The sequence below is a fragment of the Labrus bergylta genome, chromosome 24 (assembly GCF_963930695.1).
Source record: "Labrus bergylta chromosome 24, fLabBer1.1, whole genome shotgun sequence".
Taxonomy (NCBI): domain Eukaryota; kingdom Metazoa; phylum Chordata; class Actinopteri; order Labriformes; family Labridae; genus Labrus; species Labrus bergylta.
In genome coordinates, this window is record NC_089218.1 from 13567932 (window position 1) to 13577931 (window position 10000).

The 10000-nt window shown below is 45.0% G+C and overlaps 8 non-coding genes and 3 pseudogenes across 8 annotated transcripts; all 11 read right to left on the bottom strand.

Moving 5' to 3' along the window:
- Positions 1-4699: 4699 nt before the first annotated feature.
- Positions 4700-4818, bottom strand: LOC114919734 (5S ribosomal RNA). The gene has a single exon (XR_010665768.1). It is a non-coding gene; the product is annotated as a 5S ribosomal RNA (ribosomal RNA).
- Positions 4819-4979: 161 nt separating this feature from the next.
- Positions 4980-5088, bottom strand: LOC136178259 (5S ribosomal RNA; annotated as a pseudogene).
- Positions 5089-5233: 145 nt separating this feature from the next.
- LOC114918746 (5S ribosomal RNA) lies at positions 5234-5352 on the bottom strand. The gene has a single exon (XR_003807281.2). It is a non-coding gene; the product is annotated as a 5S ribosomal RNA (ribosomal RNA).
- A 161-nt stretch (positions 5353-5513) lies between these two features.
- Positions 5514-5632, bottom strand: LOC114918145 (5S ribosomal RNA). The gene has a single exon (XR_003806778.2). It is a non-coding gene; the product is annotated as a 5S ribosomal RNA (ribosomal RNA).
- Positions 5633-5775: 143 nt separating this feature from the next.
- Positions 5776-5894, bottom strand: LOC114918143 (5S ribosomal RNA). The gene has a single exon (XR_003806776.2). It is a non-coding gene; the product is annotated as a 5S ribosomal RNA (ribosomal RNA).
- Positions 5895-6055: 161 nt separating this feature from the next.
- On the bottom strand, positions 6056-6174 carry LOC114917964 (5S ribosomal RNA). Its single transcript, XR_010665769.1, has one exon. It is a non-coding gene; the product is annotated as a 5S ribosomal RNA (ribosomal RNA).
- A 161-nt stretch (positions 6175-6335) lies between these two features.
- LOC114917949 (5S ribosomal RNA) lies at positions 6336-6444 on the bottom strand (annotated as a pseudogene).
- Positions 6445-6589: 145 nt separating this feature from the next.
- On the bottom strand, positions 6590-6708 carry LOC114917946 (5S ribosomal RNA). The gene has a single exon (XR_003806600.2). It is a non-coding gene; the product is annotated as a 5S ribosomal RNA (ribosomal RNA).
- A 161-nt stretch (positions 6709-6869) lies between these two features.
- LOC114917952 (5S ribosomal RNA) lies at positions 6870-6988 on the bottom strand. Its single transcript, XR_003806606.2, has one exon. It is a non-coding gene; the product is annotated as a 5S ribosomal RNA (ribosomal RNA).
- Positions 6989-7131: 143 nt separating this feature from the next.
- Positions 7132-7250, bottom strand: LOC114918765 (5S ribosomal RNA). The gene has a single exon (XR_010665770.1). It is a non-coding gene; the product is annotated as a 5S ribosomal RNA (ribosomal RNA).
- Positions 7251-7411: 161 nt separating this feature from the next.
- LOC114918157 (5S ribosomal RNA) lies at positions 7412-7520 on the bottom strand (annotated as a pseudogene).
- Positions 7521-10000: the final 2480 nt, after the last annotated feature.

The window sequence follows — 10000 nt, forward strand, 5'->3', positions numbered from 1 at the left end:
AACCTGATACCACGCATTGAGTACTTCCTGGAAAAACCGTGGCAAGTGTTTAAATGCGTCCGGGTTATTTATCTGGTGCAGGTTGTCCTCGTTGTGGAGTCCAAAACTGCACAGATGTTGTTTGAAATGATTTTTCCAACCTACGCTCCGGCTCTGGTCCTTAAATTTGCCTATCAATTTGGCTCTTAGTGCTACTTTTTTTGTCAGTAAGTCAATCAAAGCTAACCCACCCTGATCTTTAGCCCCTATTATTGTTTTGTGAGCTATACTCGCTGCTTTGTTTCTCCAAATAAAGTCCCTAATGATCTTTGAGATCTCCGCGAAGGCCCAGTCCGGGAGCGCGCAAGTACTCAGCGCATGATTCACTTTGGACAACACGAGAGCATTTGTTACGGCTACCCTTCCTCTCAGCAATAGGCCCCTTGCCCTCCACAAATTCAAAGTTTTCTTAATTTTACCCACCACCTCTTTCCATGTTTCGTCATCACATTCATTCTCGTTTTTCCCCACACTCACTCCCAGCACTTTTCTTCTCTCCCCCACCGTTTTAAATCCCCACCTATTAGCGTAATTTGATTCCCTTCCCAGTAGCATAATTTCAGACTTATTTTCGTTTACTTTTGCCCCCGATGCCCTTTCATAGGTTTGCACGTGTTTCAGTATTAGTTCTATATCCTCCTCTCTTTTCACCATTATATTCACGTCATCCGCATATTGGATTATTTTAACATTTTCCTCCCCTATTCCTTCAATGCTCCCGTCTTCCGATATCAGCGCTGCCAGCGGCTCTGCCACCAAGCTATACAGCAGCGCTGACATCGGACACCCCTGTCTTACTGATCTTGTGATCTTAAATGCATCAGTTAAAGCCCCGTTACATTTTATCTTACTTTCCGCCCCTTTGTACAACACATTTATCCACTCTCGCATTCTCTCCCCGAACCCAAACTTCTCCAAAACCCTCCCCATGAACCCATGATCCACTCTGTCAAATGCCTTACTTAAATCAATCCCTAACCATATACCCCCCTCCCTTTCCATGTCCCTGACCGTCTGTTTTATTGAAATGATTGAGTCTGCTATGTCCCTGTTTGGTATGCTGTATGATTGTGTTTGCTCTATGATAGTTCCTATTACTTCTCTGATTCTATTGGCTATTGTTTTTGCTATGATTTTGTAATCTGTGTTTAGTAAACTGATTGGTCTGTAGTTGTCCAGATTTTTATTGTCCCCCTTGTTTTTGTAGAAAATAGTAACCACCCCCTCCCCCAAGCTTTTCGGTATGCATTTGACTCTCTCAATATATTTACTTAGTTTGCCTAGTATGGGTACTAGCTGTTCTTTGAAAGCTAAATAAAATTCAGCAGTTAGGCCATCGCTACCAGGACTTTTGTTTCTGTTTAAACCCTCTAGAGCGCTTTTGATTTCTCCGTCCGTAAACTCACTTTCACACCATATTTTATCCTCGTCGCTAAGTTCCTTCTTTAAGGCACCCACAGCTCTGTCCGCGCTCGCACCATCACACTCCTGTCTCGTGAACAGGCTTTCATAGTAGCCTTTGACCGTTTTTAATATTTCAGTTTTATCCGTCACCCTTTCCCCTGCTGCGTTCACTAATTCGTTTATTTCTGTTTTTATTTGCTTTTGTTTCTCCAGACCCAGGAAAAAGGCTGTGCTCCTTTCCCCTTCATACAAATATTGTATTTTGCTCCTAATCGCTGCGCCCCTACATTTTTTTAGTTCGAACGCTTTTAACTGCTCTTTTAAGTGTATGTATTTTTCTGCGCAAGCATTATCTGCACTGTCGAGCAATGTTATTTCCTCACTTAGTTGTTTTCTTAGATTCTCTTCCATTTGATTTTCTCTCCACTTTTTCTCCTTACTATAGTTAATGCACTTTTTTTTGATTCTGACTTTTACCCCATCCCACCACACATTCATATCTTCATTCACCCCCCACTCATATCCCACATCATTCAAGAATTTTTTCATGCTTTTCACAAACGCATCATCTTCTAGCAGACTTCCATTAAAGCACCATATCCCTCCTTTACGTGAATCAGTTTCTTTTCCAAATGTGATTGTCATTCCTGCGTGATCGCTCCACGTATTGGTTTTATACTCAGCGCTTTTTACCCACTTCACCACCTCACATGTCACCAGGGAGAGGTCTATTCTTGATTGTTTCAGTCTGTTTAGCACGATTTGCCTTCTAGAGTAAGCCCTTTCCCATGGGTGCAGCAATCTCCATATGTCTAAGCACTGCTTGGTTATTATTAGGTCTTTCAGTGCCCCTCTGCTTACGTCCCCCTTGAACACATTATTTTTTGATACGTCTGTTGGCGTCATTGCCACATTGAAGTCGCCGATTATCACGCAGTTTCCTTCCCACCATTTGCTTATTTTTATAAAAAACGTTTTCCTTTCTTTTTCTCCGTTCGGCGCATATATATTTATAATTCTTAATTTTTTTGTTTCGTACATACAGTCTATAACTATAACTCTCCCCTCTTTATCCCCGTACACCAAATTAACCCCTGTTACCCGATCCGTTTTGATTAGAACCGCCACTCCTCTCGCCCTTGGCGTACCATTGGAGCTAAAGATTTGGCCCACAAAGTCTTTTTTAATGTCTTCTACCAGGGAATCATCCCACCTGGTCTCCTGCACACACAGGATGTCATTTTGCCAGGAAAGCATGGATTGTCTCTTTTCCTTGCTTCGTAGTCCATTGGCGTTGATAGAAAATAAAATTAAGGCCATTATCAAAAAGGAAAAAAAAGAAAAACAAACGGATTTACCAGGGTTATTTCCAGCCATTATTTGTCTTTACTTTTTAATTTTTTAGCCAACTTCTTTCGTTGCCCCAAACTCAGTCTTTTTTGCGCGCTTGCCAGTTCACTAACATCCATTTCGCTGTCCGTTTCGTTTGGACTGGCGCTTTTAGTCAGGTTGTTTGCCCTGATTTTACTCCCTCCCGCCTGCCCCGGCACCCTCTCAGGCACCTCCCTCCCCTTTGTGCTCATGCTTACCCCTGGTTCTCCGTCCGTTCTGTCTCCCTTTTTCGCTTTCTTGCTCGTTTTCCGCTGCTTCTGTTGTCCCCCTCCTCCAGCCTGCTCCGGCGTCTCCAACTCGTTCTCTGCCACCTGCTCTCCTCCGCTCTCTCCGCTCTGCTCCATTTCTCCTCCGCTGCCCTCCTCCTCTCCGGTCTCCTCCTCGCTTTCTCCAGTCACCTCCTCCTCTCCTTCTGCCGCGCCCTTGTACACCTCCTCCTCCGCCTCATTCCTGCTCTCCTTTTCATTTTCACACTCGCAGTCATTTTCTCTTTTTCCACAGTTTTTACATTTTGCCAGGTTCGCGCTGCACTCACGTGCAAAGTGTCCCTGCACCCCACATTTGTGGCACATGAACTCCGGGCACTCTCGCAGGATGTGTCCCGGCTGGATACACATCCTGCACACTTTTTGCTGTCTGTCATGAATGACTCTGAAGAATTCGCTCCCCATCACTGTATTGAATTTTGTGGAGTACGGTAGCGACTGTACCTGGTCGTTGAACCGGACCCGGACAAACCTTGTTCCGTCGGCTATTGTTGTCCCTGGCCACATTCTTCTTTTAATCGGAGATGTGGGGTTCACTCCCCAGCCCGTCAGCTTCCACACGATTTCTTCATCCGTGATGTAGGCCGGCAGGTTCAGAAAGGACACCACCAGCTCGTCATTGTTTAGTTCTCTGGCTACAACTCTTGTCTCTCCAATTTTGAAGCCGTCCAGCAGCCTTTCTTTTCCCTTGATGTTGCTCACTGTTACTTCAAGTTTTTCCGGCCCCACGGTTCTGCACGCCAGCAGGCCACCGCAGATCATTTTTAAGTTATTCATCACCTGCTGTAGAGGCACTTTTTCCCCCACCATTTCAATGTTTAGTGTCAGTTTTTTTTCGTAGGCCACTTTTGCCTCTCTTTTCTCAGCTCCCTCTGCACCTCTCACACTCTGCACACCAATCAGTCCTTGATTGTCCGCAGCTGGGGCAATCAGCTCACTGCTCCTCTCTCTTCCTCTCTCTCCGTTGTCCATACCATTCCTAGTTTCGTTTGCCATGTTTATCAGTCCTTTTTGTCCGTTGTCCTTTTCGTTGTCGTTTAATCCGTTCCTTTGTTTCAATGCCGTGTTTGTCTGTCCTTTTTCTTGTCCATTATCCATTTCTTTTTCCTTTTCTCCGGTCCGTTGTCCTGTAATCTTTGTAATCCGTCCGTGTGTGTTTGCTAGCGGCCCGCTAGCAAACATTTAAGAAATCAAAGGTCTTCCCAAAAAAAAGGGGTAAACAGGTAAGAAAAAAGCAAAAAAGAAAAGCAATCCCCCTCACAGTCCGTGACTGCTGGGGGACGTTCACTCAAGATCTGAGGACTTTAAACAAAACAAGGCATATATAACAAAAATGAAAAATAAGGACTCCTGCTCTCTCTGGCACGTCTGCTCTCTCCGGGCTCCACTCTGTCTCTGCCGTAAACGGGGCGTGTTCAGGGTGGTATGGCCGTAAGCCATTATGTTGTGCAGAAAGGGGCCTTTTAAAGATCTCATGCCCTCGGCCATAATGTGGGGGAGCAAATGCTCCCCCACATTATTGATTCTGGCTGAATTTTTGGACATGTGAATATGTCTCTATATGATGAAAGAAAAGCATATGATGAAAAAAATGAAAAAGCTTACAGCACCTGGTATTCCCAGGCGGTCTCCCATCCAAGTACTAACCAGGCCCGACCCTGCTTAGCTTCCGAGATCTGACGAGATCGGGCGTGTTCAGGGTGGTATGGCCGTAAGCCGTTATTGTGTGCAGAAAGGGGCCTTTTAAAGATCTCATGCCCTCGGCCATAATGTGGGGGAGCAAATGCTCCCCCACATTATTGATTCTGGCTGAATTTTTGGACATGTGAATATGTCTCTATATGATGAAAGAAAAGCATATGATGAAAAAAATGAAAAAGCTTACAGCACCTGGTATTCCCAGGCGGTCTCCCATCCAAGTACTAACCAGGCCCGACCCTGCTTAGCTTCTGAGATCGGGCGTGTTCAGGGTGGAATGGCCGTAAGCCATTATTGTGTGCAGAAAGGGGCCTTTTAAAGATCTCATGCCCTCGGCCATAATGTGGGGACATTATTGATTCTGGCTGAATTTTTGGACATGTGAATATTTCTCTATATGATGAAAGAAAAGCATATGATGAAAAAAATGAAAAAGCTTACAGCACCTGGTATCCCCAGGCGGTCTCCCATCCAAGTACTAACCAGGCCCGACCCTGCTTAGTTTCCGAGATCGGACGAGATCGGGCGTGTTCAGGGTGGTATGGCCGTAAGCCATTATTGTGTGCAGAAAGGGGCCTTTTAAAGATCTCATGCCCTCGGCCATAATGTGGGGGAGCAAATGCTCCCCCACATTATTGATTCTGGCTGAATTTTTGGACATGTGAATATGTCTCTATATGATGAAAGAAAAGCATATGATGAAAAAAATGAAAAAGCTTACAGCACCTGGTATTCCCAGGCGGTCTCCCATCCAAGTACTAACCAGGCCCGACCCTGCTTAGCTTCCGAGATCGGACGAGATCGGGCGTGTTCAGGGTGGTATGGCCGTAAGCCATTATTGTGTGCAGAAAGGGGCCTTTTAAAGATCTCATGCCCTCGGCCATAATGTGGGGGAGAAAATGCTCCCCCACATTATTGATTCTGGCTGAATTTTTGGACATGTGAATATGTCTCTATATGATGAAAAAAATGAAAAAGCTTACAGCACCTGGTATTCCCAGGCGGTCTCCCATCCAAGTACTAACCAGGCCCGACCCTGCTTAGCTTCCGAGATCTGACGAGATCGGGCGTGTTCAGGGTGGTATGGCCGTAAGCCATTATGTTGTGCAGAAAGGGGCCTTTTAAAGATCTCATGCCCTCGGCCATAATGTGGGGGAGCAAATGCTCCCCCACATTATTGATTCTGGCTGAATTTTTGGACATGTGAATATGTCTCTATATGATGAAAGAAAAGCATATGATGAAAAAAATGAAAAAGCTTACAGCACCTGGTATTCCCAGGCGGTCTCCCATCCAAGTACTAACCAGGCCCGACCCTGCTTAGCTTCCGAGATCTGACGAGATCGGGCGTGTTCAGGGTGGTATGGCCGTAAGCCGTTATTGTGTGCAGAAAGGGGCCTTTTAAAGATCTCATGCCCTCGGCCATAATGTGGGGGAGCAAATGCTCCCCCACATTATTGATTCTGGCTGAATTTTTGGACATGTGAATATGTCTCTATATGATGAAAGAAAAGCATATGATGAAAAAAATGAAAAATCTTACAGCACCTGGTATTCCCAGGCGGTCTCCCATCCAAGTACTAACCAGGCCCGACCCTGCTTAGCTTCTGAGATCGGGCGTGTTCAGGGTGGAATGGCCGTAAGCCATTATTGTGTGCAGAAAGGGGCCTTTTAAAGATCTCATGCCCTCGGCCATAATGTGGGGACATTATTGATTCTGGCTGAATTTTTGGACATGTGAATATTTCTCTATATGATGAAAGAAAAGCATATGATGAAAAAAATGAAAAAGCTTACAGCACCTGGTATTCCCAGGCGGTCTCCCATCCAAGTACTAACCAGGCCCGACCCTGCTTAGTTTCCGAGATCGGACGAGATCGGGCGTGTTCAGGGTGGTATGGCCGTAAGCCATTATTGTGTGCAGAAAGGGGCCTTTTAAAGATCTCATGCCCTCGGCCATAAAGTGGGGGAGCAAATGCTCCCCCACATTATTGATTCTGGCTGAATTTTTGGACATGTGAATATGTCTCTATATGATGAAAGAAAAGCATATGATGAAAAAAATGAAAAAGCTTACAGCACCTGGTATTCCCAGGCGGTCTCCCATCCAAGTACTAACCAGGCCCGACCCTGCTTAGCTTCCGAGATCGGACGAGATCGGGCGTGTTCAGGGTGGTATGGCCGTAAGCCATTATTGTGTGCAGAAAGGGGCCTTTTAAAGATCTCATGCCCTCGGCCATAATGTGGGGGAGAAAATGCTCCCCCACATTATTGATTCTGGCTGAATTTTTGGACATGTGAATATGTCTCTATATGATGAAAAAAATGAAAAAGCTTACAGCACCTGGTATTCCCAGGCGGTCTCCCATCCAAGTACTAACCAGGCCCGACCCTGCTTAGCTTCCGAGATCTGACGAGATCGGGCGTGTTCAGGGTGGTATGGCCGTAAGCCATTATGTTGTGCAGAAAGGGGCCTTTTAAAGATCTCATGCCCTCGGCCATAATGTGGGGGAGCAAATGCTCCCCCACATTATTGATTCTGGCTGAATTTTTGGACATGTGAATATGTCTCTATATGATGAAAGAAAAGCATATGATGAAAAAAATGAAAAAGCTTACAGCACCTGGTATTCCCAGGCGGTCTCCCATCCAAGTACTAACCAGGCCCGACCCTGCTTAGCTTCCGAGATCGGACGAGTTCAGGGTGGTATGGCCGTAAGCCATTATGTTGTGCAGAAAGGGGCCTTTTAAAGATCTCATGCCCTCGGCCATAATGTGGGGGAGCAAATGCTCCCCCACATTATTGATTCTGGCTGAATTTTTGGACATGTGAATATGTCTCTATATGATGAAAGAAAAGCATATGATGAAAAAAATGAAAAAGCTTACAGCACCTGGTATTCCCAGGCGGTCTCCCATCCAAGTACTAACCAGGCCCGACCCTGCTTAGCTTCTGAGATCGGACGAGATCGGGCGTGTTTTTTTTTTTTATCTTTTATTATCAAAAGTACAAAAACATTTATATTATTTACACATCATTTACAAGAAATACAATACCAAAACATACACCATATAAATCAAACCTCCCCTCAGAGGCAAGCGCTTGCCAAAGAAAACAAAATAAAGCAAACAAAATCAAAACCTCCCCTGATTCCAAAACACTTAAAAACTCTCTTGAGTTCTTCCCTCAAAGTAAACAACCCCCGAAAACAAACCCCAAAGCAAACAAAATCCCCTTGAGAGCTCTCAACCTCCCCTGCAAACCAAAAAGCCCTCAAATCAAACCACCCATTTTTCCCCATGACCAACGAAAAACCGTAACAGAAACAAAATAAATTATACGTCCCACACAATCCCCTCTTCATTTACCCCACACACTTTCGCCCCTTCCACAAACATTCTCACAAACTCACTCTCATTCGCAACGTGCAACAATTTTAGGTGTGCTCTCCATTCATTCGAAAACATTCTCCACACATTCATTCTCTTGTTTTCATACAATGCAAAATTCCTTCTGTTAAAAACCGCTTTGCGTGCAAAGGCTAAAATCATATTCATAACGTTGTGGTTTTTTTGTTTCGTTCCCACCCCCAACAGCACCGACAATTCCCACCCCCTTTCATTCCAACACTCATTCTCACTACATTTCCCCAACATTTCCCTTATTTTTCCCCAAAACACGCCCAATTCCCCACATGTCACAAACAAATGCACCAAATCCTCATCCACACTTTCACATACACAACACTTTCTTTCATACCTCTCCTTGTGGATTTGATGCAGGACGATGCAGGTGAAGATCCTCCTGTGCCTCAGTTTGAAATCTAAGTCAAATATTGCATGCGGTGTGTGCGGTATGTTAATGTTTTTCCATATCATGTTGCTTGTTATGTCTGGGTATGTGTCTGTCCATTTAACTTCAGATGTGGGTTTCTGTATTCTATGTGTGATTGCGCATCTATACCAAATTTTTGTGGTGACATCAGTAATGTTGTGCTTCTTCTCCCCTAGGCACAGGGAGATCCCCACCGCATCGTCCCGCATCGCTCCCTCCTTCTCCTTGATTAGTTTTTCCCATTCGCTCGACAAAGACAATTTTACATTTTCAAACACTCTCTCAATCACATCCTTTCTGCACACATACCCCTTGTTTTTTAACCCCACCAACACCATTTGTACATCAAACTCCCCCTCATCGTTCACTAAATCCCCTATTCTAATGCATCCCGCTTTCTCCATTGCCTCGCACTTGATTGCCCTCTCCCCATTTTTAAAATACGGGCTTGAGAGGAAGGGCAGCCGCAGCACTGACCCTCTCGTTCCGCATTCCGGTACAGTCCAGGCTGAAACCTGATACCACGCATTGAGTACTTCCTGGAAAAACCGTGGCAAGTGTTTAAATGCGTCCGGGTTATTTATCTGGTGCAGGTTGTCCTCGTTGTGGAGTCCAAAACTGCACAGATGTTGTTTGAAATGATTTTTCCAACCTACGCTCCGGCTCTGGTCCTTAAATTTGCCTATCAATTTGGCTCTTAGTGCTACTTTTTTTGTCAGTAAGTCAATCAAAGCTAACCCACCCTGATCTTTAGCCCCTATTATTGTTTTGTGAGCTATACTCGCTGCTTTGTTTCTCCAAATAAAGTCCCTAATGATCTTTGAGATCTCCGCGAAGGCCCAGTCCGGGAGCACGCAAGTACTCAGCGCATGATTCACTTTGGACAACACGAGAGCATTTGTTACGGCTACCCTTCCTCTCAGCAATAGGCCCCTTGCCCTCCACAAATTCAAAGTTTTCTTAATTTTACCCACCACCTCTTTCCATGTTTCGTCATCACATTCATTCTCGTTTTTCCCCACACTCACTCCCAGCACTTTTCTTCTCTCCCCCACCGTTTTAAATCCCCACCTATTAGCGTAATTTGATTCCCTTCCCAGTAGCATAATTTCAGACTTATTTTCGTTTACTTTTGCCCCCGATGCCCTTTCATAGGTTTGCACGTGTTTCAGTATTAGTTCTATATCCTCCTCTCTTTTCACCATTATATTCACGTCATCCGCATATTGGATTATTTTAACATTTTCCTCCCCTATTCCTTCAATGCTCCCGTCTTCCGATATCAGCGCTGCCAGCGGCTCTGCCACCAAGCTATACAGCAGCGCTGACATCGGACACCCCTGTCTTACTGATCTTGTGATCTTAA